Below are 14,123 nucleotides of genomic sequence, written 5' to 3' on the forward strand. Positions count from 1 at the left end.
GATTGAATTCCCCCCACCCACCCCCCCCACCTTCGGTCCTAGTACTCTGATCTGTATTAATGAACTCCCTTGTCTAGTAAATTACAAATAGTAGTAGATGAATTGGGTTGGCAGAAATAGGAGACAGGGAGGTCACTGAGACCACTGTGTGCATTCTTCTGTGTTTTTTTTTTTTTTTTTTTTTTTTCCTATGAGGTTGCTACCAGTTGACTGCCTCATTTTCACCAAAGTCTGAAGCTCCTATCGGTGGCTGCTTCCAAATAGCTTTTCTATGCCTGGGTTCTGGTACCTTCTGCATCCCTTCCCACCTTCATGTTTATGGAGGGTAATAGTATTCTGTTCTCACTAATTCTATGATGTTTGATTTCTCTTAACCCTGCCCACATTGTTGTCAAAAATCCTTCAACCCAAATGTGCTTTTCATTTCCTGCCTGGAAACCAATGGTTTGTTCTCCAAGTTGTACTACAGTAAGCGTTTGTGAAAGAAACCAATCTAAATATTCTACACACTTGATGACAACAGGTTCAAACTTGGAGCTTTGCATTTGCTCCTTTAGTTATACATCTGGAAAAAAAACAAGTAATTTTTTTTTCATCATGGACATGAAAGGAACTTGGTTCTCATTCCATCCCTTGATTAAGAATGAGATTTATCCTCTTTCTTTAAACTGTCCAGGACATAAGAAGCAAGTACCGTGAGTTCCTCAGACCTGCAGACCTTGAGTTCCTCTTGCCCTTTAAACTGTTAAGTGACCACTGCAAGGCAGACCCCAAATCATCGCCAAGGCATATTGAGGGTCAACCCATGACAAATGTGTTTGCTTTTAGACTTATCCTTGATCTAAAATTTATACTAAGTGTCAAACTGTAAGACTGCAACTTGAAGAGATAAGGCAAAATTGCAGTGATAATATTAATCAAATATAGAGACAATTTTGGAGTAGGAGGAGTGTTTATCAGGGAAAATTGTGGAAGTACTGTGAAATCTACTATAAATTGAGCATTCCTAATTGGAAAATACAAAATACAAAATGTCTTGAAGTCTCAAAACATTTTGAGCACTGAAATGGCACTGCAAGTGGAAAATTCTACAACTGACTTCAAGTGATGGTTACATACAAGTTGTACAATACAAAAATACTGTATAAATATGGTGTCAGAAGGTGGAGCAGGTAAAACGCAGTGCTCTGTGAGGTAGTCCCACACAGAAAAGTTCCTAGTTTAAGTCTTGAGATGTCCTTGCATCTGAGTACATACTTGCTCTGAGCTGGGGGGTGGCAGAGGGCTGGAAATGGATAATGGCATCAGGACCTGTAGAGGAGTCTCTCAATAAAATAAACAAGTGAATTTGGACTCCATATATGTATTGTAAAAATTACCCACAAAATGTGATTATAAGGCGTATATAAAACAAATGAATTTCATACTTAGACTTGGGTCTCATTCGTAAGATATATTATGTATATGCAAATAATCCCCAACTCCCCCCCCCCAAAAAAAAATCCAAATCTGAAACACTTCTGGTTACAGCAATTTTGAATAAGAGATACTCAACCTATGGAAAATTCTTTCCCTTTTAGGCTTCTATCTTCCTGGAAGCTATAATTAAAACACAGAACAATATTACTAGAGGTTTTTAAAAAGCAGAAAAACTTGAAAAACGGGCAACTTATTTACTAAATGTATAGTTAGGATATGTATATTTTTTTTTTGAGAGGTTTTTGCTATAGGGCGTGTGCACTTGCCAGATCTTTCAGAGAGAGACAAGGAGACAGAAAGTGAGAAATAACCCCCTGGGGGGATGGCCATGCTGCAATACCTTTTCTTCCATTCTCCTTTCAGGATCTTGGGCATACATGCACGTGAACCCAGAATGAATTTAAGCCTCTGGGTCTGGGACTCGAACCATAGTCGACTACATGGGAGTCCAGCAACATAGCCATTACACCAACTCCTGATCTCTAGTTAGGATAGTTTTACTATGTATAAAGTATGTAGGATGTAGGACAGGTAGATAAATACATTTTCCAGAAAAAATATGTATCAACATCTAGAATATGAGGCAATTGATGTTAAAAGTAATCTGAGTAACTCAGATAATAATTTCCTAATGGTAAGTCTTTATAAATGATAACTTCTTGGCTTGCTTTACATATTATCCCTACAGTGATCATTGTAATACACGGGCAGTGTTTTCTAAAATCACTGTATAGATAAATAATAATGAGAAACGACATGCCTGGAACAATAAGGAAAGAAAACTAGAGAAATTTTCATTAAGACCTTGCTAAAATGGAATGTAACATTTGCCCATTTTAAGATAAAGATCAATGCTTTTTCTCTCTGATGAGAATTGCTTTAGGAGAAAAATCAAGGAGTGCTATCTCCACTGAAGTTGTTTTGAACAATAATTCCATTAGTAGAAATATAACAGTATTTAAGTGGTTTCCTTCCCCTTGCATACTGCTACTGAGTTTAATAGCATTAGATCTTTTATAACAGGGAACAACAACTCTGAAAAGCAAAGCCTGCCTTGAACTTTGTATTTTATTAAGTGAAAATTCTTATATGTATTTCTGAACCCCCTTGCCTTCTGCTTTTTGAAGGACAAAGAGAATGGTCTGCTGATTAGATGTTTTTTGTTATAATTATTTTTTAACTCAATAATTCTCACAGTTCTCATGATCTGTTTCTGGGTCTTAGCTAACCAGTTTTAAAAGAGGCCATAACTAAGTTATGGATTTGCCTTCATATCTTCACATTTATATCCTGTTTCCTTATTTCAGTTCCAAAAGTAACCAAGAAAGCCTCTTCTGAGATCACTGAGGCTGCTTCTGTTCAGGCATGACCGATTTCTCACCATTCCTTCTAACCTTGGCCACCTCTCTCTGTATTGCTTCTCTCTCTGTTGGTATGTAAGTATACAAAAATTTCTCCTTAGTTAAAAAGGAGAACAAAACAAAAACTCTCCCTCAACACTGTATTACCTCTAACCACTAACTACTATTCACTGTAGAAAAAAGTGTCAAGTCTCTTCTTCAGTTTCTCAAATTTCACTCCCTAATCCCTATAACTGTCCTCATTCTTCCTCGACCTTAATAACATCAAGGTTGGATATCAGCAGTTGGAGTAATGGCTATATCACTGGATTCCCATGTAGTTGACCATGGTTTGAGTCCTGGACCTGGCGGCTTAAACTCAGGCTGAGTACCTGTGTATGTGTGCCCAAGACCCCAGGGGGAGAATAGGGGAGAAAGGATTGTGGTGTGGCCATCCCCCCGGGGTGTGATTTCTGGCTCTCTGTCTCCCTATCTTTCTGGCAAATACACATGCCCTATAGCAAAATCCTCTCCAAAAAAAAAAAAAAAGAAAAGAAAAAGAAAGAAAGAAAGAAAGAAATCAAGGTTGATAGTGACTTTCTTTCTTTTTTTAAAGAATAATTTTATTTAACTTTATTTATTTAAATTTGGCCAGAGAAGAACAGAGTGAGAGAGATAGAAAGTGAGGAAGCAAGCCACCAGGTCAGGGACTTGAACCACAGTCAGCCATGTGGGAGTCCAGTGCCCCGAACTTGCTGCTGAATTAAAGGACTCCAATATAATCTGCTATAGTTTGTATGTGTCTCCCTAAAATTCATGTGATGAAATTTTGTTGTATTGTGAAGGTGTTAAAAGGGTAGAAATCTAACCTGACTGTAGGATTAAGAGGTGGGATTGTTGAGAGGTGATTTGAATTAGATAGTCATATAATTCTAATTCAATTAGATAAACCCACAAGAATTTAGTTTGACTTATAAGGAATTTTCTAGGTTTACAAGGAGAGGGAGTGAGACCAGAGCAGAGACATAGAGACAAACACATGCAAGCTCTTGCCATATATGCCTCGTATGCCCTCAAGACTCTGCAGAGACTCCCCACTAATAAGAAGACCCTCACCAGGTACAGTCCCTTGATCTTGGCCCTCCAAAACCGTGAGCTGAATAATTATCTATTATTAAATTACTCAGTGTAGTGTTCAGTCGTTAGCAACAAAAACAAAACAAACAAAAATCATATAAAATATAGTCTTTAGTTTGACCAATTAGCAGCATTTAAAATATTGGCCACCACTATAATATTGAATAATTTTTCTCTTAGTTTGAATTCTATCACATTAAAAACATTTTTTTCTCCAAAGACTACAAGCTCTGGATTTGTAATGTTTGGCTTCAAATCCCAGCTCCTTCACTTAACAGCTATGCAATCCTAGGCAAGTTTAATAATTCTTGAAATTTCCCCTCAATTTCCTTCATCATGGGGAAATACTAGAACTTTTGTGAAGATTAAACGTAATAAATCTAAAAGCATTTGAAACTATGCTCATTAGGCTTATGATAAGTATTCAATGACTATTAGCTACTATTATGATTGATTACCCCCCTAGAACTTGGTTTTCCTGCAGTCTTCCTCATTCCTGGCCCCAATGAGATTATATGCTTAGTACTTATACTTTAAAAGCCAGATTTGGTAGACTTTGTCCAAAGTTTACATAATGAAAGTCCAGGAGGGAAGAGGAAGTGGAAGAATGCCAGTCCTAAGAAGACTTACAGAGAGTCAGAGGTGGAGAACAGGATAATTAGAGGTGTGTTAAGGTTTCTGAATTGAAGAAGTGTTAGATGAAAAGTGATTGTGATAGGCGTGAACCTTGCTTTCCAGATGATCTGGATTCTAAGATGGTATGGATAAGATCCAAAATTTCGCACAGGTATAGCCCACCCTCTGGTCTTAGAGGACTGAGAAGATCAGCTGGTAATCATCGGGCTGGTTATGGTGAAAGCTAATGATACCCAGAGCAGAAGCTTGGGTGGACCACCCAGCCTATGAGAACTTGCAAGAGATTTCAAGTTTTTGGAGTGCCTTTGAGGTCCTGGGGAAGGCTGTCAGTTCAAGTATGTTACCAACTCTGACCAAGCTGAGGGATACCAGATTTTGTGTTATTGCTGACTTTAGCTTTTGAGACTATGAAAAGCTAGCAGTGAGGAGCTGGGAGCAACATGGATCTGAGAATGTTTTAATTTTGAAATCATAAGTTCACCTGAAACCTAATAATCATTTTTCCAACATACCTCTTGAATCTGTCTTCTTTGTTCCTGGAATAGGAACTTCTACTTCTTGTCTGGATTCTGTAGTCATAATTAGTCCATCTCTCTCCAGGCTTGCTGTTTGCAATCTCTTTACAAATTATGGACCAAGTGAGCGTTCCTCTTTTTTAAGCAGATTTAAAAACTATGCTATGGTCTGAATGTTTATGTCCTTCCCAAATTAATATGCTGAAATTTAACATTCAATACAATAGTATGAAGAGGTGTAACCTTTAGGATGTGAATAGTTCATAAGAGCAAAGTCTTTAGGAATAGGATTAATGCCCTAATAAAAGAGCCCTAAGGGAGAGAAAGAAAGGAGCAATAAGGAGACCATGAGTCCCAGAGATAGAAGGACCAACAGAGATAGGAAGATCGAAACTTGGCTTGAACTTACTAGCAAACCACCCCCACAACTTGTTGTGGCAGAGGAGAGGCTCTCTAGCCTTCAAAGACCAATACCTGCTTCCTGAAGTCCCAGAGAAAGGAGGAGCACCAGGGAGATCCTGCCACACCAGAGATAGAAGAAATAGAAGGTGCACCAGAAAGACTCTGCCATCCCAGTTAACGCCATCCCCTCACTTGTCTGGGCCCAACAGGCAGGCCCAAGTCAAGCTTCCTGGCTTGAGCTCATCAGCCGGGGCTCCTGCCAAGCCTGCTGTGTGAATAAAGGGCTCTTCAGCCAAGGCAGTGTGCAAGCACACCATACAAAGTTGTCTACACTTTACATTCTACCTGTCAGCACAGCTTCCATCCATCTGGGAACAGTTAAGCTCGTGTAAACAAAAACCAAACACATTGAAAATAGACAATTCTGGAGGAATTCTTTCCCCATAACTCCCTTAGCAGTAAAAGGGGAGAAACTCCCCTCTGAATACCTAAACCCTAAACTCCAACTTCATTTTATATCCTCACCCATAGTACAACAGAAAAATTGACATAAAACCAATGCATATCACAAAGAAGTGCAGGAGCACACAGCTACAGAAACATACTCCAAAGAAGTAGGAAGAAGTGAGTATACCACCACATGACTGAAACTCAAAGCAGAGCCCAAAGAAATATGAGAAAATGAGGAAATACCTCCTCCATCAAAGGATCATTACTCTTCACTAACAATGGATGAAACACAAGAGATCACAGAAATGACTGAAAAAGAATTAAAAATATTCATTTTAACAACCCTCAACAAGATGAAAGAGAAAACAGAGAACCATTGCAGGAGATAAGAAAATCCTTCCATGACATAAAGGAGGAACTCTATAAGGAGGTAGAAACACTGGGGGGGAAAAAACAAAACAAAACAAAAAACAGAATTTCTGGAGATAAAGAATAGGTTGCAGGAAATCAAAACCTCCCTTGAAAATATCAACAACAGATTTGACCACACAGAAGAAAGCGTCTCTGACCTTGAAGTCAAAACATTCAATTTAATCCAAGCAACTAAAAAGAATAGAAGAATAACCATTAAAAATTAGAACAATATACAGGAAATACTAGAAATGATTAAATGGCCAAATATTCATATAATAGGCATTCCAGAAGGTGAAGAGACAGGTAAAGGAATAGAAAACATCTTTCATACCATATTAGCTGAAAACTATCCAAATTTAGAGAGGCAGGCAGACATCCAAATCCAGGACATACAAAGAACACCAAATAGATAGGACATAAGAAGATCCTCTCTAAGGCATATCATGGCCAAACTGGTAAAAAATCAAAGACAAAGACAAAATTCTAAAAATGGCAAGAAAGAAATGCCAAAATACTTAGAAAGATTTCATCATTAGTCTAACATGAGGTCTCTCAGGTGAAATGCAGGCAAGAAAAGAGTGGAAAGACAATTTAAAACTGAAAGAAAAGCAATTTCAGTCAAAGGTACTGTACCCAGCAAGATTATCTTTCAAATGAGAAGGAGAAATAAAATCATTCCCCAGCAAACAAATGTTGAAAGAACTCACCAAAATAAAACTGGCTCTTCAGGAAATACTTAAGGGATTACTATTCCAGGAAAGCTAAAGAGAGACAAATAGAAATAAGAAGACACATAACAACTAGAAAAAAAAGGCCAAGCTCACACATATTGATAATCACGTGGAATGTTGGAACTAAATGTAGATTTAAGAATTTTACACACTAGCAGGTTTAAATACAAATATACCAATTATTTGAGAGACAGTTGTCTCCACAGGTTTCAATGTGTATGCTTATTATAATCATTACTCATTGCATAAAACTAGATAATAAAGAAAATTTTGAAATTTATAACTGAATCTTTCTTTGGAACGAATGAAAAAGGCTAAAATCAAGAACTTTGTAAACTCTATAAATCACCAAATCACTTGTTTTACTACATCTTCACTTATAAACGTCACTTTCCAATTTTGCTTTATCTTTGCTTTTTCAAAGACGTATTTCTTAATGCACCATGCAGTAACATAGTCTTATAAGAACTCACGGTCTGAAAGTGAATTTTTTTTTCCCCTATCTTTTCTTGATGAGCTATTGTTAGGAACAATTTTACCTATCTCTAACTGGACCAATAATTGATACCCATAGATTTTTTTCAGATTATAACTCTTATCTCCTATAGTTCTCTACATGAAAATACAAATTCTTTCATTGGCTAGATTAAGATTGTCTTTAGTAATTTATGAAATTGCTTGTTGCCTAATTTTTAAACAATATATTTTTCTCTAGAACTGTACCTCACAGCAAAGAACGTCATAGATAATTTGGTACATATTTGCAGCATTAATAACCCATTGGAGTGGGTTTCCAATGTTTAGAACGTAAAGTTAAAAGCTGAAGGTGGTGGCTAGGGCCAGCAGATGGCATGGTAGTTAGTAGTTAGGGTACTGGACTCCTACATGGCAAATTGTGCTTTGAATCATGGACCTGTAACACCATCTCTCTCTCTCTCTCTCTCTCTCTCTCTCTGGTGAATGTATTTCCTGTAGCAATACAATAATAATGATAAATAAAATTAAATAAATAATTCTTTTCTAAAGAAGGTGAATATGTTTATATCCTCAATTTGTTTATTACACATCTTATACATGCTTTTAAAGACAATTCTGTATTCTACAAAGATGTGTCATGATTATATGTAAGTCATAAATTACAATAAATATTTACAGAATAAAAAATAAAATGGAAGAACCCTAAAAGAACTTGCATGCCCTTTCTGCAATGTGAGCATGTACATGTTTGCTATTTACATGCCACCTAGTTTATGATAGCAGCTCAAATGGACTAAGGCGAACTAAAATTTGATTATGTGACTTTCTGATTTAAATACTTCAGGGGCATTCCTAATTTTCTGCAGGGAAAATGCTAGCCTCAACATTTCACCTCTCTTCTCCTCTTCTCTATACTCTCACTCAACTGAAATGTTGATTCCTTCATTGCTATACTGACCCTAGTGCTTCTGTGCATGCTGTTTCCTACCCCAGAAGCATTGTTTTCCATACTTGCTTGTGCCTTTATATGACTAAATACATAATTTTCCTTCATGATTTTTGCAAAAGGCCTTTTCTGAATCTTTGAGTCCTGGTTTATACTTCCCTCCTACATGTCCTCATAGCCCAATATACTGCCCTTACTGTAATGCTTGGAAGTGCCTACTGAGGCTAATATTCTGGACAGATTGTTGAAATTGTTGATAAGCTCAGTAAAGAACATCTTTCTATCCCACCTGAGTTGAGAATCATGATGAAATAGAAAGATAGAGGAGTTGGAATTCTGGATAATCCACTTTTTTTTTTTTTTAATTTAAAGAGATCTTTATTACAGGGTGTGTGTGCTAGTCAGAGAGACGGAGATAGACAGAGAGACAGAAAGTGAGAAATCACTCCCTCCCCGAGAAAATGCCCATGCCCTAATTCCTTATCCCCCATTCTCCTCTCATGATCTTGGGCATGAACCACACATGCACCCAGTGCAAGTTTGAAGCCACCAGCTTCAGGACTCAAACCACAGTCGACTATGTGGGCATTCAGCCATTACGCCATCAGCTGGTCCCACAGGTAAATCCCCTTTTAACTTTAAAACTGTATTAGTATGGCTTAGGTGGGGACCAATGGCTTTTTAACTCTCCCTTGAACTGAACTTTTCCTTGAAATGTCATACCTTCATAATAGGCCAACAACATATGACAATAATAGGTAGCTGAATTCCCAAAGACAGACAATAATGAATCAAATGTCTTAGTCTATTTATGCTGCTATAGCAAAATGCCATTGACTGGTTGACTTTTAAACAATAGAAATTTATTTCTCGTGATTGTGGAAGTTGAAAGTTCAAAATCAAGGCTCTAGCAGTTAATATGTTTAGTGAAGACCTGCTTCATGGTTTATAAATGGCACCTTCTTTAGATTTATTTGTGGGTATTTTAAATTTTTTTATGACTAATATAAATGAGATTGCCTTCCTCAATTCTACCTGAGTCCATTCATTATTAGTGTACAAAGATCTACTGCTGTGCATTGGTGTTTTATCCTACAACTTTACTGAATATGCTTATTAGATTTATTGGGTTTTTGGATGGATTCATCAATTTTTTGTATGTATACATTATGTCATCCACCAGTAAGGACAATTTAACTCATCCCTTTACAGTTGGGATGCTTTTACTTAATTTCTTGCTTGATTGTATTAGCTAGGGCTTTCAATACTCATTGAACAAGCTGGAGAAAGTGAACATTCTCATCTTATCCAGATTAAAGTGGAAAAAGCGTTAGACTTTTTCCCATTCAATATTATATTAATTGTGGATTTGGTACATATGACTTTTTTTTTTTAATCTTTCTTTTTTTGGAGAGGTTCTCACTATAGGGCACGTGCGCTCCCTAGAAAGACAGAGACAGAGAGAAAGAAAGCAAGAAATCACACCCTAGGGGGGATGGCCACGCTTCAATCCCTTCTCCTCCATTCTCCTCTTGGGATCTTGGGCACGCACACACACGCACCCGGCGTGAGTTTAAGCCGCCGGGTCCAGGACTTGAACTGCAGTTGACTACATGGGAGTCCAGCGATATAGCCATTATGCTAACTGCTGGTCCCACATGTGACCTTTATTGCGTTAAGAAATGTATTTTCTAGGGTACCAGCAGATGATGTATTGGTTGCGTTGTTGGACTCCCATGTAGTCTATTGTGATTCAAGTACCAGACCAGGTGGCATAAAACTCACGCAGAGCATGTGTGCATGCATGCCCAAAATCCCAAAAGGAAAATGGAGGAGAAAGGATTATGGTGGAGCCACGCCCCTTTTTCGCTCTCTGTCTCTCAGGTGAGTGCACGCACTCCACAGTAAACATCTCTCTCTCGCTCTAAAGAAATATGTATTTTCTATGCCTATGTCATTGAGTCTTAAATCAAGAAAGGATGCTATATTTTATCAAATTTTTTTTTGCATCAACTGATATGATTTTATGATTCTTGTATCCCCATCTGTTAATGTGATTTAACATTTAATATGTATTACATTTACTGTTTTGCATATGTTGAATCATCTTTGTGTTTCAGATAAATTCTATTTGCTAATGGCATATAACTTTTTGAAGGTGTTGCTGTATTTGATTGGCTAGCATTTTCTTGAGGGCAATTGTATCTATTAACATGAGATATTGGTCTGTACTTCTCTTTATTTGTTGTGTCCTTGTCTGCTTTAGTCATTAAGATGATGGTGGCTTCATAAAATGAGTTTAGAAACTTTCTTCAATTTGGACTACTGTGTCTTCACATGGTGAAAGTAGTGAGGGATCTCTCTGGGACTTTTTTTTTATGAAGGAACTAATTCTATTCATGATAGTGCCACCCTCACGAGCTAAACACCTTCCAAAGCGCACCTCCAAATACCATCACATTGGGATTCGGTTTCAAAATACGAATTTTGAGGGGCACAAACATTCATACTATAGTACTAAAATATGTATCTTCCAGGTTCTTCTGAAAAGTTTTCCGATCAGGGGAAATACTCTTATATCCCCAAGAGAAGAGTAAGGTGAAGGGACCTCAGACTGGGAATATTATACTAATGGGGCTCCCACCATTCCAGTAGGAAAGATAAAGCTCTGGGGTGATATGACTTCTATACCCCACCTCCTTAATAGAGGGAAGAGTGTGTCCTGTTCAATGTCACACTTTTATCACCTAGCATGATGCCCAGCATGAGTTGATAGTTACAGTAAGTGTTCATTGAACAGATAAACTTCTTCAATACTTTTGACGTAGACTTGCCTAGATAGAGACTTTGAGTCAATGGCCTCTTGGGATTTCCTTTCAATGTCATGACCTCAAGGGTTAATTTCTTTGTGCCTGCGTTTTCTGATTGTTACTATATAGAAATCATAATTTATTGGTCTACAGTTCTAATCTGGTCAGCATGCTTTGTTTGGTCTGTCCAGTGATTTTGAATTAAGATATCAGCAAATTTCACATAAACTTGTGGGTTTCCATCATATCTTAAAAACTCAGAATATGTGGTAAAATGTGCTTGTATTCTCTATTTCTATGTACAGGCTGCTTGAGATCTGAGCAGCAGTTGTCTGTTTAGATGGGGCATGTCCTTGCATGTGTGCCACAATGATTTGTCTTCTTTTATTGCCCTACAAATAGCCTCATTCTATCCAGTTATGTATTCCACCTGGCCCCACGACTAGTAGATGTTGTTACTCTTGTACAGTGTTCCAGACAAATTACCAATTTAGGTCTTCTCTGGCATATTCAAAATACATTTTTTTCTCTGAAATATGTAGTATGTATTTTATTCTTCCTTTTGAAAGTTTAATGACTGTAATCAACATGCTTCATTGCTATGGAATCAGTCCTCAGAATGCATTCAGGTTTGATTTGACTTGAAAACCATTTATTTATAAGAATTTTTAAGGTACCTCATTTATTGAAAAGCATACTCGATAGTGGAAAAATTACTTAGTTAGAACAAAGCATATTTGATAGTAGAAAAATTACTTGATTTCCAGAACTTAGCCCTCTTGCTGTCCTTGGAGCTTGTCCTTAAGACTGATTTAATACTTTCTTTTGCCTGACAATTTGCCTGAAAAGTAGTATTGCTATTCTTATAAAATAAGGGCAGTGGTTCACACTGGCTGGGGTGAATGAGTATTTGCAAAATGCTTTGAGTTTTCTTTTATCAAAGAGGCTATACAAATTCTCTGAAAGAAGTGAAGGGATAATTGTGATCCTATGATCATTGAAATTCATATTGCACATGAGGAAGCAAGATGAATATTTATAACAAAAGCATTCACAAGGATTTGTGCAATTCAGAACCAAGGTAAAAGGGTCTCATGTCAGAAATAGCACTATTAGAAGCCAGATCATTATAGAATTGTTTAATTAATTCTTTACTGAAAGGCGAAATGCCATTGACACTTCATTATTTTGATACTGAAACCACAATTGGGGGGCTTTCAAAATGTGTATATGAAACCACAAATAGATTCCCCTCGGTTCTTTGTGAAGGGAGCTTCTATTTCTCTATTCAAAAGCATTATCTGCTGGATGTCCTTGTAGTCCTTTCCTAATCTATTTTCATATTTGCTCATGGGGATCTCTGTGTATGTGGCTTGTTAGTTGTAATTATCAGACTTTAAGAAATCATATTTTGGTATATAATGGTAATGACCCTGAAAATATATTACCAAAACTGTGTTACAATCATTTTGTTTAGCCAAAAATGACACTCTTACTAGGGGAAAATATTTTTAAAAATAAGCTGCTGTTTTAAAGGAGGCAGAATAAGTTTCAAACCAGTTAAACCAATTTGCTTTATTTTCAAAGTTTCTATTTACTTATTGCTTTATATATTTTATGTGATTCATGCTTAAGACAGTGATTTTTTCATAAGTAAGTTCTTACATTAAAAAGGTAGATATTTAAGAATAAGAAAATGATTTTAAAACTCTAAATTTGTGTTTTAAATTTCGTTATGTTTCTTTTTTATTAAATTATTCATTTGTCACTTCCACGCGATAGTTTTTTGAAGAGTTATTTTATTTAACTTTACTTATGATGATGATGATGATTAATTTGATCAGAGAGAGACACAAAGAGAGAGAAAGGTAAAGTGAGAAAGACACACACAGAGAGAGAGAGAGAGAGACAGGGGGAATGAAGCACAGTTGGCCATGTGGGAGCCCAGTGCTCCTAACCACCATGCCACCTGCCAGCCCCGAGATAATTCTATAATGCATTTTTGGTCCTGTAGTTTAAGAATCCAGTGAAATATATAAAATACTCTCTATTTGCATTTATATTTTCTTCTTTCTTTCTCTTTTATCCTTTTTTTTTTAGGTTTTTGCCATACGGTGGGTGTGTTTGCTGGGGACAGAGAGACAGTGAAAGAGAAAGTGAGGAATCAACCCCAAGGAGGGCTGGCCACTCCGTAATCTTTTCTCCTCCATTCTCCTCCTGGGATTTTGGGCTTGTAGGCACACACGCCCAGTGTGATATTCAAGCTGCTCAAACCATGGTTGAGCATGTGGCAATTCAGCATCTTAACCACCAAGCCACCTGCTAGCCCCAATTACTCATATGTGAATCTTCATTTTTTGTGTGACTTGTAGAAATAAATTGTGTAAAGTAGGTCCATAAGAAAGACATGGTAAAGTATTAGTAAATAATAGCAAGAATAAAATAATATTTTTGGCACATATTTATCAATCATTTACTGCTAAAATATATTTCATATCTTTTATTCTGACTATAATTGGTCTAGATGCTAGATGTGGTTTTCTTTGTAATTATCCTGTACTTTGAATTTCTGATTCTCACAATATTTGGAAAGTTTTTCAACCTGTTTTTTTGCTACCCCAGTCTTTCCTACTTCTTTTAAGATTGTAATTATTCACACAGTTATGCCGTGAAATTATTCCATGACTTTCTTGAAATGTGATTTTATTTTCCTCTAGTCTTTTTCTTTTTTTAATTAAATAATTCTTTTTTAGAATTATTTTATTTAAATTTATTTATTTATTTAT

Source organism: Tupaia chinensis, unplaced genomic scaffold (assembly GCF_000334495.1).
Source record: "Tupaia chinensis unplaced genomic scaffold, TupChi_1.0 Scaffold000563_1, whole genome shotgun sequence".
Classification (NCBI taxonomy): Eukaryota; Metazoa; Chordata; class Mammalia; order Scandentia; family Tupaiidae; genus Tupaia; species Tupaia belangeri.